Source organism: Engystomops pustulosus, chromosome 7 (assembly GCF_040894005.1).
Source record: "Engystomops pustulosus chromosome 7, aEngPut4.maternal, whole genome shotgun sequence".
Lineage (NCBI taxonomy): Eukaryota > Metazoa > Chordata > Amphibia > Anura > Leptodactylidae > Engystomops > Engystomops pustulosus.
Window position 1 is genome coordinate 17,629,062 of NC_092417.1, and position 9,070 is coordinate 17,638,131.

The following is a 9,070-nucleotide window of genomic DNA, read 5'->3' on the forward strand; positions in this document are numbered from 1 at the left end:
CAAAGTGCTTTATACACACAGGTATATATATTCACCGTGGGACCAGTGCAGTTGGCAGGGGTAGGCGTGGCTTATACACTACACCCGCCTAAAAACTAAAAAAACTAAATGTAAAGAAAACTAATAAAACAGTCTAAAACAAAAAGCTGTGGCAGAAGCCAATCACGGCGCAGGTTTCATTTTTCAAGAGCAGAGTACACATTGGAAGCTTTGCTGTGATTGGTTGCTATGGGTGACAAGGACACTGTTGAACACTAGGCCCAAGAAAATAGATTCAGATTCCCGGGGTTGTTCTCAATTCCAGAACCAGCAACCTATAGACAATTTTTTTAGGCAACCCCCTTAAAGGAGACACAAAATTGTTATCCATGCCACAAGAAAACCAAAGTTTGGGATGAGAGTTAAAATATGTAAATATAGTTCAATATAATACTCTGCCATTCAGCTTCCAAACAGTACTATCATACAGCACCCAAATAATCTTACCCGTCTGCTCCCACATAATTCTGTCATACTGATATAAATCTGATATAAATTTGCCATTTAGCTTCCAAATAATACTACAATGTGCCAATGTAATGCTACCATATATCTCCCAAATAATACCATCATACCGTGCGGATATAAATCTCTCATTGAACTTTCAAATAATAAACTAACATACAGCGCCCATTCAATGCCACCATACTGTTTCTAAATAATACTGTCTTATTGTACCTATGTAAATTTGCCATTCAGCTTCTAAACAATGCTACCATACTACTCCCAAATACTACCATCATACGGTGCAGATACAAATCACAGATTAAGCAACCAAATTATACTAACATACAGCGCCCATACTATACCACCATACTGATTCATACAGTCATGCCGTCATAACGTGTGGATATAGGTGTATTGGTATATATCTACCATTCAGCTTCTGAAAAATGCTACCATTCAGCTCCCAAATAATACTACCATACAGCGCTCATATAAAGCAATGCAGCATCCATATCATTTAGCATTTCAGCTTCAATATAATACTACCATACAGCGCTCATCAGGGCCGGATTAAAGGAGGGGCTCCTGGGGCTCAAGCCCCTGGGCCCCCACCAGTTTCCAAAAGTCAGCGACTCAGCTCAGCCGGCTGCAACGCACATAGGGGTCTAGGATGTTAGCTGTGTCAGTGAGACACAGCTGCCTTCGCTGGGGGAGATCACCGAGATTGCCATTTTCTATAGGGGACTGGCGGCTAAAGTCTACAGGGGGCTGTTGGCTGTATACTACAGGGGGCTGGTGGCTGTATACTACAGGGGTCTGGCACGCTATATATAATACAGGGGTCTGGCAGGCTACATACTACAGGGGGCTGGCAGGCTACATACTATAGAGGGCTGGCAGGCTATATATAATACAGGGGTCTGGCAGGCTACATACTACAGGGGGCTGGCAGGCTACATACTATGGAGGGCTGGCAGGCTACATACTATAGAGGGCTGGCAGGCTATATATAATACAGGGGTCTGGCACGCTATATATAATACAGGGGTCTGGCAGGCTACATACTACAGGGGGCTGGCAGGCTACATATTATAGAGGGCTGGCAGGCTATATATAATACAGGGGTCTGGCAGGCTACATACTACAGGGGGCTGGCAGGCTACATACTATAGAGGGCTGGCAGGCTACATACTATAGAGGGCTGGCAGGCTATATATAATACAGGGGTCTGGCACGCTATATATAATACAGGGGTCTGGCAGGCTACATACTACAGGGGGCTGGCAGGCTACATACTATAGAGGGCTGGCAGGCTATATATAATACAGGGGTCTGGCAGGCTACATACTACAGGGGGCTGGCAGGCTACATACTATAGAGGGCTGGCAGGCTACATACTATAGAGGGCTGGCAGGCTATATATAATACAGGGGTCTGGCACGCTATATATAATACAGGGGTCTGGCCGGCTACATACTACAGGGGGCTGGCAGGCTATATATAATACAGGGGTCTGGCAGGCTACATACTACAGGGGGCTGGCAGGCTACATACTATAGAGGGCTGGCAGGCTACATACTATAGAGGGCTGGCAGGCTATATATAATACAGGGGTCTGGCAGGCTATATATAATACAGGGGGCTGGCAGGCTACATACTATAGAGGGCTGGCAGGCTACATACTATAGAGGGCTGGCAGGCTATATATAATACAGGGGTCTGGCAGGCTACATACTACAGGGGGCTGGCAGGCTACATACTATAGAGGGCTGGCAGGCTACATACTATAGAGGGCTGGCAGGCTATATATAATACAGGGGTCTGGCAGGCTATATATAATACAGGGGGCTGGCAGGCTACATACTATAGAGGGCTGGCAGGCTTTACACCTCCAAAAACATTGTTGGAAGGGCCCCCACCACCCTTAATCCGGCCCTGGCGCTCATATAATGCTACTTTACAGCATCCATATTATTTAGCGTCCATATAATGCTAGGAGACAGCGTCCAAGTAATGCCTCTATATTACTCACAAATAATACCGCCAAACTGTGCCTATATATATCTGTCGTCCAGCTTCCATTCAATGTTAACATACAATTAACATACAATGTATCTTTCATATAATGCATGTATACTACTTGACTTTATAATGCATCCTAAATAATACCTTCATACACCACACACACACACACGTATATATATGTATAAATGCATTGGTGACTGGGAACTGTGATGTCATCAAAGACACAATGAGGTCAGCAGAACGCTCATATAGTCCTTACTACATCACACAAGCTAATCCCATAAATATCCTCAAATAAATCCTGATAAATCTGACTATACACGGATCCATCAGACGTTTTTACACCCTGAAAAGTGTTAGCGCTGCGTCTTCACACCCCGGCAGCAGGTGAGATGTGCGGTAATATATGCAAATGATTTCTGAGAAGAGGCAATGGGTTTGCAGCTTGGCGGCAGATACAGTCAACTGGAGAGGCTCAGAGCACCTATAAACTTGTCAAAGGCTCTGTATAATTCAATTGCTCTTAAAGGGCATGTTCTAATGCTCTTAAAGGAATTTTCCAGGGGCAGAAAAATATCTACAAAACTGCCAAATTCTGGATTTCAAATGATATTCATAGTATCATAGTATCATAGTATATAAGGCTGGAAGGAGACGCAAGTCCATCAAGTCCAACCTTCAAGAATTAAATAAATGTTTTATCCCCATAACCCGTGATATTTTTTCTCTCCAGAAAGTCATCCAGGCCTCTCTTGAACATGTACATAGAGTCCGCCATAACAACCTCCTGCGGCAGAGAGTTCCATAGTCTCACTGCTCGTACAGTAAAGAACCTTTGTCTATGGTGATGGTAAAATCGCCTCTCCTCTAGGCGCATAGGATGCCCCCTTGTCCTGGTCATAGGCCTAGGTATAAAAAGATCTTTGGAGAGATCCTTGTACTGTCCGTTCAGGTATTTGTACATTGTAATGAGGTCTCCCCTCAGTCGTCTTTTTTCTAAACTGAATAATCCCAAATTTTGTAATCTGTCATTGTATTCTAGTCCCCCTATTCCCCTAATAATCCTGGTTGCTCTCCTCTGCACCCGTTCCAGCTCTATTATATCCTTTTTATACACTGGTGCCCAAAACTGTACACAATATTCCATGTGTGGTCTAACCAGGGATTTGTATAAGGGCAGAATTATGTCTTTATCATGAGAATCTATTCCTCTCTTGATACATCCCATTATTTTATTTGCTTTAGCAGCAGCCGCCTGGCTCTGGTCACTAAAATTAAGTTTACCATCCACCAATACGCCCAAGTCCTTTTCAGCTTCAGTTTTACTAAGTAATTGACCGTTTAGAACATAATTATACTTTTTGTTTCCATGGCCCAAGTGCATAACTTTACATTTATCTACATTAAACCTCATCAACCATTTCTCTGCCCATCCCTCAAGCTTCCACAAATCCCTCTGTAATGCTAAACTATCGACCTCAGTATTTATTACTTTACACAGCTTAGTATCATCTGCAAATATTGAAACTTGACTGTGTAAACCCACTACAAGGTCATTAATAAAAATATTAAAAAGAAGTGGCCCCAATACTGACCCCTGTGGCACTCCACTGGTAACATCCACCCAATCTGAGAATGTGCCATTAATGACCACCCTCTGTTTTCTATCACTAAGCCAATCACTTACCCAGATACACAGATTTTCTCCTATTCCCAGCAGTCTCATTTTATATACCAACCTTTTATGTGGCACGGTGTCAAATGCCTTTGAGAAGTCCAGATATACAACATCCACAGCGTCCCCCAGATCCAGTCTTGAACTTACCTCCTCGTAGAAACCAATCAGATTAGTCTGACAGGACCGATCTCTCATAAACCCATGCTGACGCTGGGTTATAAGGTTGTGCACAGTGAGATACTCCAGGATAGCATCTCTAATAAACCCCTCAAATATTTTCCCCACCACAGCAGTTAGACTCACGGGTCTGTAGTTTCCAGGATCGCTATTTGATCCTTTTTTGTATATTGGTACCACATTTGCTATGCGCCATTCCTGTGGAACATAACCAGTCCTCAGTGAATCTTCAAATATTAAAAATAACGGTCTGTCTATCACGGTACATAATTCATGCAGAACCCGGGGGTGTATGCCCCCGGGTTCTTCCTGGGTTAAACTGTTGACATTATAAAAAGAATTAACATTATTCCTCATTGTGTCTTCCACCAGGGGATTTTCCTGGGTAAAGACAGTTGAGAAGGCGACATTCAGTAGACTGGCCCTTTCCTCATCTCCTTCCACCATGACCCCCATGTTATTTCTAAGGGGACCCACACTCTCTGTTTTTAGTTTCTTATCATTTATATACTTGAAAAATAATTTGGGATTATTTTTGCTCTCCCTGGCAATATTTCTCTCAGTCTCTATTTTTGCGGCCTTTATCTGCTTTTTACAGGATTTATTTTTCTCTCTATAATCCTGTAATGCCTCATCGCTACCTTCACGTTTTAGCACCTTAAACGCTTTATCTTTCTCGCTTATTGCTTTCCTTACAAGACTAGTTAGCCACATAGGGTTTTTCTTGTTCCTTTTATGCTTTTTCCCATAAGGTATGTGTTTCTCACAGGACTTTTTCAGAATATATGAGAAAAAGTCCCATTTTTGGGGGGGGGGCTTTTGTCCTTGAGAGCATTATCCCAGTCTATGCCTTTAAGGTCTTCCCTTAGTTGCTGAAAATTTGCCCTCCTGAAGTTTAGAGTGTTGGTTGCCCCTTCACTAACATGCTTAGTAAAGCGTAATACAAAATCAATGATATTATGATCACTATTCCCCAGGTTCCCCCCAACCTGTAGTTTTGATACCCTATCAGGTCTGTTGGTAAGGATAAGGTCCAGCAGTGCCCCCCCTCTTGTTGGCTCCAGGACTAGTTGCGACAGGTAATTGTCTTTTGTTGTTGACAAGAACCTGCTACCTTTGAAGGACCTGCAGGTTTCTGCCCCCCAGTCAATATCTGGGTAATTGAAGTCCCCCATGATAAGTACTTCACCATGCTTTGAAGCCGCATCCATTTCACTTATCAGCATTTCCTCTGCTGCCTCCATTATATTTGGAGCCTTATAACAGACCCCTTATATTCACCGTTCATACATGCCCTATGTTGGTTCTTGTTCTACCAGGACCTCTGTGGGGTGTAGTCACACACAGGAAATGCCTGAGCATGTGATTCATTTCGATTTTGCTGATTGGCCCAAATGGATCATTGGGTGAAGGAGATTCCATAACCATCTTTGATATCAAGTAGGACCTCGTAGGTGGATAATTGGCTTGTTTAGGGGTCGACGTAATACCCATAGTGGCGAAGCAAATTTAAAATTGGTATATAGTAGGTGGGTAGGGTTGCCATTTAAAAAATACCAGTCACACTAGGCAACAAGACTCAATAGTATAGGTTATAGGAGATGGGACATAAGGGGAACGGAATTCCAACACATTCTGCACAGTAGGGGGAGGGGCTTTAAAAAAAGCAACTGAAAATGGGGTGGGGCTTAAAAATACAGTCGAAAATAGCAAATGTGCCACAAAGGGGAACCCAGAGGGCAGGCTAGAAAATAATCGCCACAATAAGGAGTGAGAATCAAAAATACCGACCACAGTAGGGGGAGGGACTCAACTGCAATTGGGGAGGGGGCTCAAAAATACCATGATTTTGGAGAAGGGACACAAAAGGGGCGGGACTCAAGCATATTCTGCACAATAGAAGGTGGGACTGAAACACAGAGGCCACAATAGGAGATGGGACACAAGGGGAGCGGGTGGGCGGGGCTAAAAACTAGCAGCCACAATAGGCACCTGAACTTACAAATATTGCGCAGAATAAAGGGTGGGACACTAAAATATCAGCCAAAATAGTGGGAGGAACTAAAGAATAGCAAATACCCTGGTGGGTAGAATATGGCTGCAACATGAAGGAGGCGACATGGTAGGGATTAACTCAATTCAGTAACGAGAGATTGGATAAAAAGGGACCCCAAATTTCTCGTGCACACCAGGCCCCTGACTACACGACTACGCTAGATGTATAAAGACTACAAATCCCAGCATGCCCTTCCATTGTCAAGTCCTTCCTCAATGCCTGGTTTACGTCATGTACTAAGAATATTCAGGGGATCCCCTGTTTCAGAGCAGCGCAAACGCTGACAAATTGGTGCAGTCGGGGGCGGCGAAGCCTTCAGAGCCAATTACTGATCACGTATGATGTGCCACGGGCCACGAGATATCTCCTTTTCACGTTTTTTCTCTCCTCTGGCCGCTATTTGTAACGGTGAAGTCGTTCATGCATCAAATAAGGAAATTCACAATTTGTCATACATGGATCAAAAGACGGGGGGGAAGGGGGGTGGCAGGGGCGCTGAGGGTACCCCATAAATATACATACACATAACATACAGTATATTATATCATTAAGGTTATGTTATATCCACACATCTGCCACAGCTTTATTTATAATGATCTCACAGCATCCAGCCCCAGGCAATGGAAATGAAATGCATCACAACACGTAGCGTCCTCAACCTGAGCAACGGGGGGGATGGATATTCCCAAACCAGGCGACGGAAGCTGCCCGTTGCTAGAAGCTGAGACAAGCCATTAAGAGCTGTGTACCTTTACTATTAAGTCTCCAGAAAGTCAAGGTCATTCAGGATTGAACAAGCGGGACAAACAATAGTGGTGTAGGATGGAAGGACGGATAGATATATATAAGATAGATATAGCATAGATAGATGGATAGAGATAGGTAGAAGATATAAAGATGATAGATAGAGCTATAATAGATATAAAGATCGATATCACATAAATATGACATAGATAGATAGATAGATAGATAGATAGATATGAGATAGATAGATAGATAGATAGATATGAGATAGATAGATAGATAGATAGATAGATAGATAGATAGATAGATATGAGATAGATAGATAGATAGATAGATATGAGATAGATAGATAGATAGATAGATAGATATGAGATAGATAGATAAGAGATAGATAGATAGATAGATAGATAGATAGATAGATAGATAAATAGATAGATATGAGATAGATAGATAGATAGATATGAGATAGATAGATAAGAGATAGATAGATAGATAGATAAATAGATAGATATGAGATAGATAGATAGGAGATAGATAGATAGATAGATATGAGATAGATAGATAAGGGATAGATAGATAGATAGATAGATAGATAGATAGATAGATAGATAGATAGATAGATAAATAGATAGATAGATATGAGATAGATAGATAGATATGAGATAGATAGATAAGAGATAGATAGATAGATAAATAGATAGATATGAGATAGATAGATAGGAGATAGATAGATAGATAGATAGATAGATAGATAGATAGATAGATAGATAGATAGATAGATAGATAGATATGAGATAGATAGATAAGGGATAGATAGATAGATAGATAGATAGATAGATAGATAGATAAATAGATAGATAGGAAGTATAAATATAAGACTGATAAATGTGGATGTATAGATTATTAGAAAGATGAATAGACAGACAAGTATGGGATACACAGATGATGAAAAGATGTATATAAGATTAATGTGGATGTATGAATGGGTGGATAGATTGATAGACCAATAGATACATATGGAATAAAAAAGATAAATAGATAAGTGGATAAATATGTAATATATATATTTAGATAGATGGACAGACCAATAGATAAAGATGAGATACACTAAAAAATAAATGTAAGATAGATATGATATAGAATATATAAATAGCTATATAATACATACATATAATAGATATAAATATGAGATAAATAGGTAGATAAATGATAGATAGATATATATATAGAAATTAGATGAAAAAATAAACATTTGACATGGGATTAACCCTTTAAGACCAGTCCTGTCCACCAATGACATAGATAATTCTACATCCGTGCTCGCTGTGATTTGGTTCCAAGGTTAAGTGACCGCCCCCATATCTGTAATACCTGGCCTGTAGCACACGTGTGCTGCTCCATACACAATAACCCTCTCCTGGTGCCCTATAGATACCTCCTGGCGTTGTCACCCACACCCCCTCCCCCCCCCCCCCCACCTCCAGCCACTAGTTATGGGGGTCTTAGATATTTCTATGGCTGTGCAATACTCCAAGGTCATACTGTGCTGTATAGGGGAGGCAAGGGCTAGTGCACCAAGAGGATGCCAGCCCCTGTACCCACACACAGAGTGCCCGCCATGCCATGACCTGCATATATGTAAAGGGGGGGCACAGATTTCTAGGACAAAATGGCTACAGCATTGGGATGAAGGGCACGGATTGTTACAAAGGCAATGTGTTACAGAAAGGGTTAAATATGGGGGTGCTGATTACCTTGTGTGGGGCATGCCAGGCGGTGCAGGGGCAGCGGTGCCAGGGAGGATGCAGGAGGGATGAGGATGCTGAGGCTTTGGGTACCAGACTGAGAGCTGCTCTTACAACAGAGCACGGGTGATACCACTGCACACAGCCAAATAGGGGGGA

The 9,070-nt window shown here is 42.0% G+C and overlaps 1 protein-coding gene across 1 annotated transcript in view; it reads right to left on the reverse strand.

The window, feature by feature from the left end:
• The window catches only part of SV2A (synaptic vesicle glycoprotein 2A), a 112,410-nt gene extending 103,340 nt beyond the window's left edge, over positions 1 to 9,070 (reverse strand). The window contains exon 1 of the mRNA XM_072114983.1: positions 8,921 to 9,070. The gene's annotated coding sequence lies outside the window, so the exon portion shown is untranslated. The remainder of the gene's footprint in view (positions 1 to 8,920) is intronic.